Consider the following 15,287-nt stretch of genomic DNA (forward strand, 5'->3'; position numbering starts at 1 on the left):
TCTGAGGAAGCCGCTTTGTAGATCTCTCCAAGTTTCTGCAACCCAGCCATTTGCCTGTAATAAAATAAACTGAATGTGCGTACTCTGCTTTAACTTCTTCCAAGTGTCCCACAACCGGCAGCACTGGAGGCCAGGAGCGTGAAGGAAACTCACCACCTTAATCACTTCCTTAACCCTTCATACCAGCAAGGAGCCTGACTCACCAGGTCTCCAGGTCTTCTGATGAGGCTCCAACAGGAAGTGGGCACAGCTGCCTTCTCCATGAATTTGAATAAACCGTTCCTTCTGCATCAGGTGGGCTCCCTTTTCACGTTGAGACCAAATGTCTCAAAGTTCTTTTTTTTTTTCAATATATGAAATTTATTGTCAAATTGGTTTCCATACAACACCCAGTGCTCATCCCAAAAGGTGCCCTCCTCAATACCCATCTTATAGGCAGGTAGTTAGTCCCCGACTAATTCATATGCACTAACTTGGTAAATGTTAAGATTTGCTAAGAACCTCAGGCCAGACGCACCCTGGCAGAGGAGTAGGGACAAGAAAGACAAATGCCTATCTGTCAGATGACCCTTAAGAGGCAAAGAAGCCAAGCTTTTACTGCAAGGTGGATGCAGTCTTTGTAACTGGCTGATGAATGTTTCTCACTCAGAGCACCTAGGGTATGCGAGAGGGTGGCACAGGAAGGACAAAGAAGTTTAACTCATATGCCTTATACTTTTTTTTAAAGTTCATTTATTTATTGAGAGAGAGAGAGGGAGAGAGAGAATCCTAAGCAGGCTCACACTGTTAGCACGGAGCCTGGTGAGGGGCTCGAACCCATGAACCATGAGATCATGACCTGAGCTGAAATCAAGAGCCAGACGCTTAGATGACCGAGCCACCCAGGTGCCCCTTATGTGCCAAATCTAAAGAGCTGCTCGTGGCCAATTATAGCACTTGTTAAGAGGGATTCTGGGGCATTGTCCAGACTCCGTAGGAAACAGATCTGTGATTGTTTCTTTGGGTCTGCTGTGGGCTCCAGATGAAGGTGCAGAAGTATCTAGCATCCTGGGTAGGTGTACCTTAGACAATGGCCAAGAATTCTCCTGCTCAATTTTTCCAGCAGGGAAGCCAGATCAAATTTAACTTGGCCTCCAATTCCACAGGTTTGCCCAACACCCAACACCACCTGAAAGAAACTCCTGGAGGCTGCATAAAAAGGAAAAGGCTCCAATCAGGGACATGCCTTGGAGAGCTGAGGAGATTCCTTAAGCTGTTGTGGCTTCCTCATGCTTGTTACTTTGGGCGCCCACCATCCATTTCCACAGCGGGATTAGCCGTAAGTTCTTTAATGGGGAATTTATTGCTGATTTGTTTGTTTTGAGGAATGAGGCAGAAAGGAGTTGCTAGGGAGACTGTGCCTTGCCCAGAAGCTGGTCATGGAGGAAGAAAAGTGCCCTTTGTCCGGTAGCAGCTCTGGAATGGAAAGAAAAGCAGGTCAAGTGCCTGGGGCCTGTGTCCCAGGAGACGTGCTGCCCACCTGGCAGACAGGTGATGATGAAGGGGATGGGCAGGTGAGAAGAGGGTGACAGGGAGACTGAACAGGTAGGAGTCCTGTGTGATTTTTCTTTAACTACAATCATCATGCTTTCTGACTTTTATAAGGTGATGGTTAACAGGAAATATTGATAGTTTGGGTATGTCTATGGCAATAAAAAGAGCTGACTTACATTTTGGGCAAAGAGGACATCCATGTAGGTATGAAAATATCAGCTTCACAAATGAAGACTTTGCTTTTCCTTCTGTAGAAATAGCTAATTCTATACATTTATACAACTATGGAAATGAACTATCGCATGCTAAAGAATTTTCTTCCGGTTTGTTTTTTGTTTGTGAATATCAGGGCGGCGAAACTGATTTCTAATTTCTAAATCACAAAAGTTTATATCTCTATCAAACTTGCTTTTTTTTTCCCCACCATTCTATATTCTTTCAAAGACACTGGGGGCATTGCCCAATTAAGTTTTCTAAGGTAATTCAGTATGAATTCTTTGCATGGCTCAAATATTCCTTAAAGAACGAATGGGAAACAAAGTATGTTCATTTTCCTTGGGAAATTAGCTGGGGCTATTTCATGAATTGAAATTCTTAAAATTAAATCATTTCACTGGAAAGAAGCCAGAACTCATATTCAGTCTTGATGCTTCCTGCCTCCTGGTGAGATGGTAGACGTTTCCAGAAAATTGCCATGCCAGAGTTCCACAAGTCTGGTCTTTAAACCTGTTTTCCAAGCCTGCCCTCCAGTTGTTTGTGGAGAAACATGCCTTTCATGGTAAATGGAAACATATCCAGTGTCAAGTTCCAAGCTCTTAGCGCTAAAATTAGAAAGTATTTCAGGGAAGGGGGGTGTGGTGACGAGTGTAGGACTGATGGTAGTTACTCAGAAACTCAAATTAGATGGGATTGTACAGATTTGTGTAATGTGTGTTTTGTTTTATTATTCTCATAAAGGCCAGGGACTTTCGTAAGAAGAGTAAAGTGGGGTGGGGGTGGGGGGAGATGTGCTTCCAGGGAGAGTATGAGAAGAGAACTGTGGTCCTTAATTTAGTTTACATTAAAGTAGGAAGCTTTACCCCCTGCCCCAATTCTTCCTACCTGTCAAATACTCTAGTTCTCTATTTTCTTTTTATTTTTACTTCTAAAAGCAAAAAGTGATGGATGGATGGACGGACGGACAGGTAGACAGATAGGGGTGTGTGTGTGTGTGTGTGTGTGTGTGTGTGTGTGTGTATTTAACCTTGGGAAAGTTCTAAAAATTTGCCATTGGGCCTCTGAATTTTCTCTGCCAATGAACTTCCTCCTGTCTTCTTCATCCTAGTGCACCTATCTCCAGGACACTGGACTGTCCTGACCTTTCTGTGCTTCTGAGCAAAACCATGATGGTGAGTGTCCCGACTGCCAGAGCCACAGAGATGATATGGGAGAGAGGAAGGGGCTGGTGTCCAGAAACATTCTCCTGTTGGGGCTAGAATGTGGTTCTCTTTTCCCTTTGGCTCTACCAAAAGGGGAAGCAAGTAGAATAGGTCCTTGCCCCCAGTTCCAGGTAGCATGAGCAGTTTTTTTGCCCTGCCAATCAGTTTTCCAGACGCATTCTATGCCTGCTCATTTGTTTACTGCCTCCTTTGTGGAAGATCTTAGGTCATTTTATCTCAACGTTAGCTCTCCTCTTCATGTCTGACATGATTAGAGAGCCATCTGGAGTGCAGGGACTGGGCTTGATTTACCTAAGTCTGTCTTCAGGGTTTGAGGCAGTGTCCAGTACATAATGAGGATTCAACAAATATTTGAACGAGCAAATTCAAACGAGCACATGGTTACTGTCCTCAACTGTATGCAAGGCCCATACTCAGGCCTGTGTGTGTCGGGGGGAGGAGTGCCCTGGTGACTCGGCACCCACACCTTGCAAGGTCATAGTCAAGTGAGGGAGAGGAAAGGCATCTACTGTGGCTCTCAAGGCAGAAATGGCACCTGCCGACAGGTGCACATACACAGGCACATAGTAGTAAGATGCTTGTTGGTTAAGTTGGCATGTTTTAAATCCAAGATTTGTGAATGGTGTTTCAGCCTTCTAACCTCCATACTCCTAAAATCAGCCAAGTCACTCTGGAAGCTGCACTTTGATGAGTCCCTTCTCTTTCCAGTCTTTGTGGGGTCTTTGGCTTGAATCTAAAACACGCCCCTTTTACCCTCCCCTAGATTCTGTGGCACCTCTTTCCCATTTCCCGTGGCCCTTGCCCGGGGATACTTAGCCCACAGCTCTAGAGGCAGAGGTCTTCTAAAGAACAAATGTGTATGCTGTTTGCAACAATGGGTAGTGGTTGTAGTAAAACAGCCAAAATTAATCTCAGGTGGGGCGTGGGCTTTGTTCTGGAGAAGTCCATCACTACTGTGGGTCTATAGAGCAAGGGGATCTGCAGACAGGATTTACAGCCTGGCCAGCTGAGGAAGAGCTTGAGAGGAGTAGGGTGAAGGGGAGGAGGCCCATTTACTCTCAGGAAAAGAAAAATCCAAAAGGCCTGATGGACTTCTGTCGGTTGCAAGCTAGTGGTGGTGAGGGCAAGGGCAGGAGGAGAGGCTAGGGTCTGGTTCAGAGCTGCTGGAGGAACTAGAAATCATGGGTGGAGTCTGTTGCTTCGTTTTAAACAACTAGGATGATGTTACCAAAGGGGGAAAGTTTGAAATCTGAACCTTGTGGCAGAAGTTATTCGGCAATTCTCCATTCATTTGGCATTAAAATGTGGTGTAAATAAACACCCTTGGGTAGTCTGGAAACCCAGGAAGCCCCAGAGGCCCAATGGGGCCACCTGCATCTGGAATGCCCCCAGGTCTTTATTTTCATGGCTAATACGTGTCCAAGGAGGGAGGGCATGAAGTGACTTTTGTGCCCCTCATCTGGGCTGAGGATGGGGAGCGGGGGAAGAGGGTGGTAGTGAGACTCTTCTGAAGCCTGGCCCTGGAATGTGGCCTCAGAACAGGGAGGCCTTTTGAGAAGCCAGGGAAAGCTATAGACTTCCCTTTGTGTTCACCCACACATACCGTAGACAGAGGCTCTCCTGGCTCCCCTGAGCCCACCCAAGGGCCCTGAGCACTTCACAATTCTTCTGCTCCCCCAAATTTGGCCTCCCTTCACCTCCAGAATCAACTCTTGAGTCTTCATCGTAGTGTTCAAAACCTCCCATGGCAGGGCCCCAACCTCCCTCCCCAGCCCCTCCCGTAGCTCATTTGGTATGGCCACCCTCAGGCTCTGGGCTGCTGTTCCTAATTCCTGCTCTCCCCGTCAGAGCCCCAGCCACCTCTCAGTTTTCCTTTGCTCCCCGCTGTTTAAATGAGGTCTTCCCCAGCCCTTTCAGAAGGAAGTACTTGCTCTCTTAACAATCTCTGCGTGCTTGGACTTTAGTATATTTGTCATATGATGCTGGCTATTACTTCGCTGTCTAGGTGCGTCATACGACATCTATCCATGCCAGTGGAGGATAAGCCGCTTGAGGGCAGGCAGTGTCCTCAGGTGTGTTCCCCGTATGAATAGTACTTAGGGTCCAGGGTAATGGCCAACTTTAAGGTTTGAGGGGCTTAGGAGATTGGAGAGAATAAATGGTAACGGCAGAAAAATCTTAGCTACGTCAAGATTGGCAGGGCTGTGGGCAGGGATGAGACTGTTAACTACAGATGCCTGGAGTCCTACAAAGATGCAAGAGGGGGCGTGGCTGTGTGTGCTGACAGGACCCCCCCACCCCCACCATGGCCAGCAGAGCCCCAGATCCTGACACCCTGTGTGGGACTAAAAAGCAAAGGGAAAACTCACAGGATGCAAGATGGCATGAAATGGATTTTGCTTTTTTTTTTTTTAAAGATCGTAATATACATTCTTTGCATATTGCATTGAGTAAAAAGTTTTCTGGCAAAAAAAAAAAAAAAAAAAAAACCCAAAAAACAAAACTACCGTCGTCCATATTTCATGCGAAGCTCCAGGCCTTTACAGCATTTTTGACTTACAATCTCCCTCTCTTTTTCTTAAACCAAAGGGTTCTTTGCTCTTTACCAAACAATTTAGGCCTTGTTCTCATTTTTCACTTGGGATGTTTAAAATGCTCTCGGGAAACAGTCCTACCATTCAGAAATTCCAAATATATCCGTGAGCCTTTATTATTCTTCAAGGTTACAGGAATTTTCCTTGGAAACTGTTTGAATTTGAGTGCAAGTTTTGCCTTTCACGGCTCCTCTTGCTTTCAAAATGAATTTCAGTAAATCAAAGTCTCTGAACTTGTATTTACTTATTTGTTTATTTTGCCACATTCTGTCTGTCTAAATATGCGTGGTCATTAAAAAACAAACAAGCACAAAGTAATTTCAGGCCTCCCCCTAAATTTCCTTTTAAAAATTAACCGGGCCTGCCATTTGTTACCTTCAGCATTAAGCTGGTATTGACATTAAAAGATGAAGCCAACTGAACATAAAAAAGACATCTTTTGGCATCTTTTTTAAACAGTCTGAACAAAACCTCGAAAGCCGTCCCAGCTTTGCAAATGAGACCCCTGACTATGCCAAATTTCGGGAACTGTTTTTATGCCGAGACGCTCCTCCGAAGAGAAGGCGATCCTATGGGCTGTTGCGGGGAGAAACAAAAGCATGTGCATCTGAGGCACCAAGGGGAGAATGCTGCCCGTGTCACTCCTCACCTGACATTTTGGAGTGGAAAATGACAGTGTTGGCACAGTAGCCTCTCCCATACGGCAAGTGTGTTGGCTCCAGAGCCACTTCCGCGTCCCAGCAATCTGTCCTGCCCAGGCACAGCGCAAGCTGTGGAGGCCCGGCTTGGAACCAGTTTCTGCAAACAGGCTCCTGGGCTACGACAGGGAGCCAGGAGGAGGGACCAAGTGCAGCTCTCGCTGGGAAGGGGGGCACTGCCTGGCTGTGCTCCTGAAGGGGCAGACTCGAAGGACTCCTAAAATGGGGGAGACCCAACACTGGCCTGTAACCGGAAAGGGCAACCAGTGGGGCCTGCGATGTGCCCTATGCTCTCGTCCTGTTGGGTCTGACCAGGTCTGGTGAGAAGCTGACCCACGAGGTCATCATACTTCCTCCTTTACTAGCTGTGTGTCCTTAAGGACACCATTTAAACCACTCTGGGCCTGTGAAATGTGGATAATAATGTCAGCTCTACCTCCCTCCAGATTGCTGGGAAGAGTAAGACAGTCTGTGGCTAGGAAAGCATTTGGTAATTTGTGAAATGTCATTAAACAGAGGTGGCGTGCCATTATAACTGTCTGGGGGCTCTGTGCTAAGAATCTGTGCTCTGGTAGAGGGCCCTGGCCTCCAGGCAACAAGCTTTTGGCTTGTGTTTACTGAGACACTTAACTTCATGGTTATTTTTCAAGGCCCATCCACATAGTCTAGTCTCCCCTGCCCTCCTGCTTCATCTGGGGCCTTGGCCAAAGCACCCCACCTGTCCGTCTGTGCCTCAGCTACTCCCCCTGGAATATGGGTGTGCTCTGTAACTCCACCTGTCTTAGGGAGACCCATCAGAACGAATCCCGTTCATTCGCTGAGCTAGCACTTACTGAGGGTCTACTTTGTGCCTGGCGCTTAGGGTAGGGTTATGAATAAAAGAAAACTTCTGCCCTAGAAGAAGAGCCAGAATGATGGGTCAACTCCAGGGCAAGGCACTTAGGTTACAAAGAAACGTGGGGATGATGCCATGGAGGCCACCGTGAGCCCTGCACTTAAATAGCGGCCTTAGAAGGGACCTTCTTGCCTGCTTAATTTCACTGACCCCTCTGCGAAAGAACCTGTGCCATGCTTGTTAAGGAGCCATGGTGAAAGCGGGAACCGTTTGCCCTTCTCACATGGGGTTGGTCTCCACAACACGCAGAGCCCCAGGGAGGAGGTTACTACACTTCTTATAGGGGTGTCAGGCCTATTGTACAGAGACTGTCCTGAGCAAAGTGCACCCGACATAAGGTGATGTCACACCTGGGCACTTTGCTAACTTACCTGCTGAAAGTCGTTTCTCACTGGGGCCAAAGTCACACTAAGCAGTTACAGTGTTTGATAAGGTGGTGGTGAATGATCAACCCACAGCGCACCTGGGAGAAGTCAGTCAGCCTTCCCTGAGTCACTGACTTGATGGCTTTTCCTGGCCACATCTCAGTTTGTGGAGAGGTCATCTCCTGTCCTCTGCCTGAAGCTGAGGGGAGGATGCTGTCTGGATATAGGTTGAGCAGGGCACTTGACAGTGGCCATAGAGTCAACCAAGTCAGAGATGCTTTCTTTCGTTCATGCATGCATGCATCCTTCCATTTGCTTATAACTATTATATCAAATGGGCTGGACTTGATGGGGTTAACGGGAAACAGCGTCTTCTTTTTTTTTTCTTTCATCACTGTGCTTCCAAACTGCTCTGTCTGATCTTCCACTGGTCAGCATCTCAGGCAGATCCCATACTTTTCAGTCCCTTGCTCTCTCCCAGCTCAGGCCTGACCCAACCTCAGAAAGCTTGCACAGCCGGTCTTTAATCTTTGCGTTATCTCTCGCCATTCATTAGCTGCTCCTGACTCCCCAAGGCAGGGCAGAGAGTGGGGAGAATAGGAAAAGAAGCAAATGGTCTTTTTACTTAGCTGGGCCTGCTGTAATCTAGCCATTGGTGTCCTCTAAATACAGATGCTCAGATATTGCTTTTTTCTCTCTAAAGGCACCTTGATGGGCCCCATGGACCTGCCCCACCCAACCCAGGGCCTATGTCTTGAAGTGTCTGGACCCGGAATGATGCCCCTCTGGCTGACTCTTATGACTCCACTCCGGTTCCAGTGCCAGTGGGATACTCCACATGGCCATCTAATGCCAGACTCACCTCTCTCTGGCAGTAAGGTCACTGGCTGGTCCTACTAAGAGGATTTAAGCCTAGCTACCAATGACAGGGTCCATGTCGTCCACAGAGAAGTTTTTCACCTGTTGTCCCAGCAAATTCTGGAAGTGCAGGCCTCGTCTGAGAACTTTTTGTTCCCAAAGATGGTGGCAGCCAGGGCAGGCCTACAAGGCCATGCAGTTCAGCAAGCATCCACCAGAGATTTTAATCTCTGCTCCTGGCACACTCCCCATTCTCTGAATGGTCCTCTTAGGGCCATCTTTACTTGACTCAATGATAGGACAAGCACTCCCTCCCCTCCTCCAATGAGACTAAAAGGAAATAAAGCCATGATACTTCTTACTAGAACTTCCTTACATTCAATCCAAAACTACATCTAGGTTCACATCTATTGTTTTGGTCAACCCTTTTTTTTTTTTTTAAAGTTTATTTATTTATTTTGAGAGAGAGAGCAAGCAGGGACTAAGCTGTAAGTGTAGAGCTCAACGTGGTGGTTTATCCCATGCACAAGATCATGACCTAAGCTAAAATTAAGAGTCAGATGCTCAACCGACTGAGCCAGCCAGGTGTCCTGCCCCAGTTTCGGCCAGCTCTTAACAAGTCTTGCACGGATGAAGGCTGCATCTCTCTTTAGAATATGGGGTCACCTATTATCCATCTCAGCTTTGGGTATCAGCAGACATTCTCAAACCACAGAAACATTTCAATTTAACTTTCTGTTATTCATTAATCCATTCATTCATAATATTTATTCATCGAACACTTACCCAGCATGTACCATGTGCCCAGGTATACCCGGGAAGGAGCAAAACTGGCCTGGCCTTGGCCCTCTTCTGGGTATGCTAGGTGGATGTACCAAATGCTGGCCTCTTGAAACCTCTTGAAACATCTAAATTTGATTATCGCAACATCCTACCAACTGGAACTCTATTATTCTTCATGGGTGTGTGACTACAAAGAGAGAGATCTTCATGTTTGTAATAATGGTCCCAATTGCTGCAAGATCCCAAAGTGCCTTTGGAGTCATTGCTAATAACTTAATCATTGGTGTTGAGTATATGTTGTTGATATCTGATTCTTTAGCAAGTATAAACTTCCCTGTGCTTCTGTCTTAATACTAAATAGATGCATGCTCCAAGGCAGAGGTGGTTCCCTATAATCAGAATATATGCAAAATCGTAACACCCCATTATTTGAGAGACTGAGTTCAGTTTTCCTGTTTATTTATAAAGTAGTTTGTAATTCAACAAAAGACATATATGTGTATGTATTTGTAAATTGTTCCCACTGTTTGGTGTATTTTCTTTTATTAGATTGAGTTTTCCTGGTTGAAATTTTCCCTTTTATCAAAAAAAAAATGGATAACTCATTGAAATAATTAATTTAACTTGATTTTTTAAATGCAAAGTCCTATGTTTTTAAAACACTGCTTCTGTTCCTGGGACTGCCACTCAAAAACATTCAACTTAGAATGGCTGCCTTGTTCCTGAAGTTAGATTCTATGTGTTTTGATTTTGTGGGATTTTTTTTTCATCTCATTAAGCCTCAGCAGAGATGAAAAGTTTTGATCTCGTACAGGGAAAAACACCAGAGAATCTTTATTGTTGCCAACCATTACATTTTAAAAAGTCTTGCTTTCTAACCCTGGTTCCCTGATGTAATATATAAATCTTGTTAACCTTATAAATATGACTTTTCAAAAGCAAGGAACTTCTCCTTTCTTCCTTTATTATGTCTAATTTGCATACCAGCACATAGTCCAAGTGTTGGCAGATAATAATATTTTAAAGGGCATCGAAGTATAAGAATAACTACATACTTGCAGATGTGTTATGAAATATACCCCATTAGTCACTTTATATTTGAAAGGCAGAAAAATAGGCACCTAGCAACAGCATGCCATCATTCAGGATTAGAGAAAAGCCATTTTACATCTAGGAGATATTACCCCCTCTTTTGGGGGCTGTCAGGCTAGTACATTTAATTACACAAAAGATCCTCACAAGAGACTCGGCTGTTGATTGTCCATATGCACGGTGAATGGCAGTAATGACATCCCCCAAAGGATGGCTTTTGGCAGGCAGGGGGCTTATTGGGAGCCTTCCAGACAGGTTCACAAGTGAGTTCTGTGCAGAGAGACTTCGAGGCTCTGCTTGAGAACGCTGCTTTCCCTTCTGGAAAGCCACCATCCTTCTTCCCTCTCTCCCCCTCTGAGCAGGTTGACAGGAGGGAGTGCACCACCCCCCCAACCCAGAACCCAGAAATAAGGATCCAGCACCAAAGACCCACCTTCCCCCATCAGCTACAGAGCAGAGCATCAAAATGCTGAGCCCACATTAACATCCAACTAGACTATATTTCCGGAAAGTTCTCTTCTCATACCAGTTAGGGCAGGTAAGAAGTAACAGGAGGCAAGTAAAGATGTTGAAGAGAAGAAAGGTCAAAATCTGACATTCAGCTGGGAAGAAATTCCTTCAGGAATCTCTGTAGATGCTTGTATCTGTGCCACACAGTAGAGGGGAGAGCTTCAGGGCCCCAAAGGCCATTCAGCAGGCATTAATAAATTTAGGGGTTCAGACTGAAGATACATAGCCCTGCCCTCAAGCAGTTCCCTTTTGGACAGAGGAGCTCGGCATCAGAAATGTCCCAGAAGCAGTATGTTCTCTCTGCATCATGGAGACTTGGGAGCTGCAGAAATTCACATATGATCAAGTCAGCATCTTGCCTTCAAGTCTTGGCCTTTGTTGGTTCAGTAGAAGAATGGAAAGTGAAGCAGTGCAGTGGAGATTCACATGCATGGAGAAGCCAGAGCTTGGGGGAGATGCACTTCCTTCTCTACTTAAAGACAAAAAAGGAAAGAAGAAAGGGAGAGGGGGGGGGGAGAAAAGAGTGCAAGAGCAAAAAATGGTACCCTTTAGAAGTAGACACTGGTCATGGTTGCCCAACATTGTGAATGTAATTAATGCCACTGGACTGTACACTTAAAAATTGTTAAAATGGGGCACCTGGGTGGCTCAGTCGGTTAGGCGACTGACTTTGGCTCAGGTCATGATCTCACGATTTGTGAGTTTGAGCCCCGTGTCAGGCTCTGTGCTGACAGCACAGAGCCTGGAGCCTGCTTCGGATTCTGTGTCTCCCCCTCTCTCTGTCCCCTCCCCTGCTCACGCTCCGTGCCTCTCTGTCTCTCAATAATAAATAAACGTTAAAAAAATTTTTTTTTGTTAAAATGAAAACTTTGTTATATATATTTTACCACAATTTAAAAAATACTGTAATATACCAAAACTCATTGAATTGTACATTTTTATTTTAATTTTTAAAAACTTTTATTTTTATTCCAGTATAGTTAACATACAGTGTTCTATTAATTTCAGGTGCACAGTATAGTGATTCAACACTTCCATACATCATCCTGTGCTTATTACAATAAGTGCACTCCATAATCTCCATCATCTATTTCACCCATCTCCCCACCCACATCCCCTCTGGTAACTATCTGTTTGTTTTCTGTTGTTAAGAGTGCTTTGTTATCTCTCTCTCTCTCTCTTTCTTTTGTTCATTTGTTTTGTTTCTTAAATTCCAGATATGAAGGGCGCCTGGGTGGCGCAGTCGGTTAAGCGTCCGACTTCAGCCAGGTCACGATCTCGCGGTCTGTGAGTTCGAGCCCCGCGTCGGGCTCTGGGCTGATGGCTCGGAGCCTGGAGCCTGTTTCCGATTCTGTGTCTCCCCCTCTCTCTGCCCCTCCCCCGTTCATGCTCTGTCTCTCTCCCAAAAATAAATAAAAAACGTTGAAAAAAAAAATTAAAAAAAAAAATTCCAGATATGAGTAAATTCATATGATATTTGTCTTTCTCTGACTGCTTATTTTGCTTTGCATTATACATTCTAGCTCCATCCATGTTGCAAATGACAAGATTTTATTCTTCTTATGGCTGAATAATATTTCATTGCATATATATATATATATATATATATATATATACACCACATCTTCTTTATCCATTCATCCATCAATGGACACCTGGGATACTTCCATTATTCAACTACTGTAAATAATGCACAATAAACATAGGAGTGAATATGTCTTTTCAAATTAGTGTTTTCATATTCTTTGGGTAAATATCCAGGATCATAGGATAGTTCTATTTATTTTTTATTTTTTATTTTTTTTGAGAGACTACCACACATGTGCCTGGGAAAGAGGGAGAGGGAGAGAAAAAGAGAGGGAGAGAGAGAATCTTAAGCAGGCTCCACACACAACGTGGCTTGGACTCACAACCATGAGATCATGACCTGAGCTGAAATCAAGAGTTGGACACTTAATTGACTGAGACACCCATGCGACCCAGGGTAGTTCTATACTTAATTTTTAAAGGAAACTCCATACTGCTCTCCACAATGGCTATGCCAATTTGCATTCTCACCAACAGTGCACAAGGGTTCTTTTTTCTCCACATCCTTGTCAACACTTGTTGTGTCTTGTGTTTTTAGTTTTAGCCATTCTGACAGGTGTGAGGTGATATATCATTGTAGTTTTGATTTGCATTTCCCTGATGATGAGTCATGTTGAGTATCTTTTCATGTGTCTGTTGGCCATCTGGATATCTTTTTGGAGAAACGTCTGTTCACGTCTTCTGCCCATTTTTTAATTGGATTATTTGTTTTTTGGGTGTTGAGTTGTGTAAGTTCTTTATATTTTTTGGATACTAAACCTTTATCGAATATGTCATTTGCAAATATCTTCTCTTATTCAGTAGGTTGTTAGTTTTGTTGATTATTTCCTTTGCTGGCAGAAGCTTGCTATTTTGATATAGTCTCAATAGTTTATTTTTGCTTTTGTTTCCCTTGCCTCAGGTGACATATCTACAAAAACGTTGCTATGGTTGATGTCAGAGAAATTACTTCCTGTGCTCTCTTCTAGGACTTTTACGTCTTTAATCCATTTTGAATTTGTTTTTGTGTATAGCGTAAGAAAGTGGTCCAGTTTTATCCTTTTGCATGCAGGTGTCTAATTTCCCAACACAGTTTGTTGAGGGGACTTTTTCCCACTGCATAGTCTTGCCTCCTTTGTTGAGAATTAATTGACCATATAATCATGGGTTTACTTCTGGGCTTTCTATTCTGTTTCATTGATCTACAGGTCTGTTTTTGTGCTAGTACCATACTCTTTTGATTACTACAGCTTTGTAGTATAACTTGAAATCTGTAATTGTGATACCATTTTCTCTGGTTTGGGCTTTCTTTTTCAAGATTGCTTTGGCTGTTTGGGGTCTTTTGTGGTTCCATACAAATTTTAGAATTGTTTGTTCTAGTTCTGTGAAAAATGCTGTTTGTATATTGATAGGGATTACATTAAAACTATAGACAGCTTTGGGTAGTATGGACATTTTAACCATATTTGTTCTTCCAATCCATGAGCATGAAATATCTCCATTTGTTTGTGTCTTCAATTTCTTTCATCAACGTTCTATCGTTTTCAGAGTATAGGTCTTTCACCTCCTTAGTTAAGTTTATTCCTAGGTGTTTTATTATTTTGTGTGTAATTGTAAATGGGGTTGTTTTCTCAATTCTCTTTCTGCTTCTTAATTATTAATGTATAGAAATGCAAGGGATTTCTTTACATTGATTTTGTGTCTTGTGACCTTACTGAATTCATTTATCACTTCTAGCAGTTTTTTAGTGGAGTCTCAGTTTTTCTACATGTGGTATCATGTCATCTGCAAATAATGAATGTTTTAATTCTTCCTTACCGGGGCGCCTGGGTGGCGCAGTCGGTTAAGCGTCCGACTTCAGCCAGGTCACGATCTCGCGGTCCGTGAGTTCGAGCCCCGCGTCGGGCTCTGGGCTGATGGCTCGGAGCCTGGAGCCTGTTTCGGATTCTGTGTCTCCCTCTCTCTCTGCCCCTCCCCCGTTCATGCTCTGTCTCTCTCTGTCCCAAAAATAAATAAAAAACGTTGAGAAAAAAAAAAATTTAATTCTTCCTTACCAATTTGGATCCCTTTTATCTCTTTTAGTTTGTTGTCTGATTGCTGAGGCTAGGAACTCCAGTACTCTGTTGAATAAAAGTGGTGAGAATGGACATCCTTGTCTTGTTCCTGACTTTACAGGAAAGTTTTCAGTTTCTCACCATTGAGTGTATGTTAGCGATGGGGTTTTCATATATAGCCTTTATTCTGTTGTGTATGTTCCCTCTAAACCTACTTTGTTGAGCATTTTTATCATGAATGGATGTTCTACTTTGTCAAACGCTTTTTCTGCATTTGGTTTGAAATGATCATATGGTTCTTATCCTTTCTATTATTGATATGATATATCACAATGATTGATTTGCAAATATTGAAGCACCCTTGCATACCAGGAATAAATCCCACTTGATTGTGGTGAATTATTTTTTTAATGTGCTGTTGGATTCAGTTTGCTAATATTTTGCAGAGGATTTTTGCATCTATGTTCATCAGAGATATGGGCCTGTAGTTCTCTTGTTTGTAGTTTCTCTTTATCTGGTTTTGGGATGAAGGTAATGCTGGCCTCATAGAATGAGTTTGGAAGTTTTCCTTCCTCTTTTATTATTTTTGGAAGAGTTCGAGTGAATTGTACATTTTAAGTGGGTGAATTATATGGTCTCTGAATTTATATATCAAAAAGGCCTTTTAAAAAAATGGCATCCACAACCAGTGTGTGTGTGTGTGTGTGTGTGTGTGTGTGCGTGCGCGTGTGTTTGTGTGCACACACATGTGCCAACTGCCAATTTCTGAATTAGTCTACCTTGGGTAGAAAATGTCAGTGAGGACCAGACAAAGGCAGGGAGGAGAAATGTAACCTGTCTGCCCATCGTTTACAGGCGCTCTAGAGGAGGAAAGAAGTAAAATACAATAAATGCTAAAGT

General features: G+C 43.8%; 1 long non-coding RNA gene across 1 annotated transcript; it reads left to right on the forward strand.

Annotated features, from left to right (window-relative positions):
* Positions 1 to 1,021: 1,021 nt before the first annotated feature.
* LOC131514657 (uncharacterized) lies at positions 1,022 to 11,982 on the forward strand. Its single transcript, XR_009263194.1, has 3 exons — positions 1,022 to 1,318; positions 2,858 to 2,921; positions 10,617 to 11,982. It is a non-coding gene; the product is annotated as an uncharacterized LOC131514657 (long non-coding RNA).
* Positions 11,983 to 15,287: the final 3,305 nt, after the last annotated feature.

The sequence above is a fragment of the Neofelis nebulosa genome, chromosome 6 (assembly GCF_028018385.1).
Source record: "Neofelis nebulosa isolate mNeoNeb1 chromosome 6, mNeoNeb1.pri, whole genome shotgun sequence".
In the NCBI taxonomy this organism is placed as follows: Eukaryota; Metazoa; Chordata; class Mammalia; order Carnivora; family Felidae; genus Neofelis; species Neofelis nebulosa.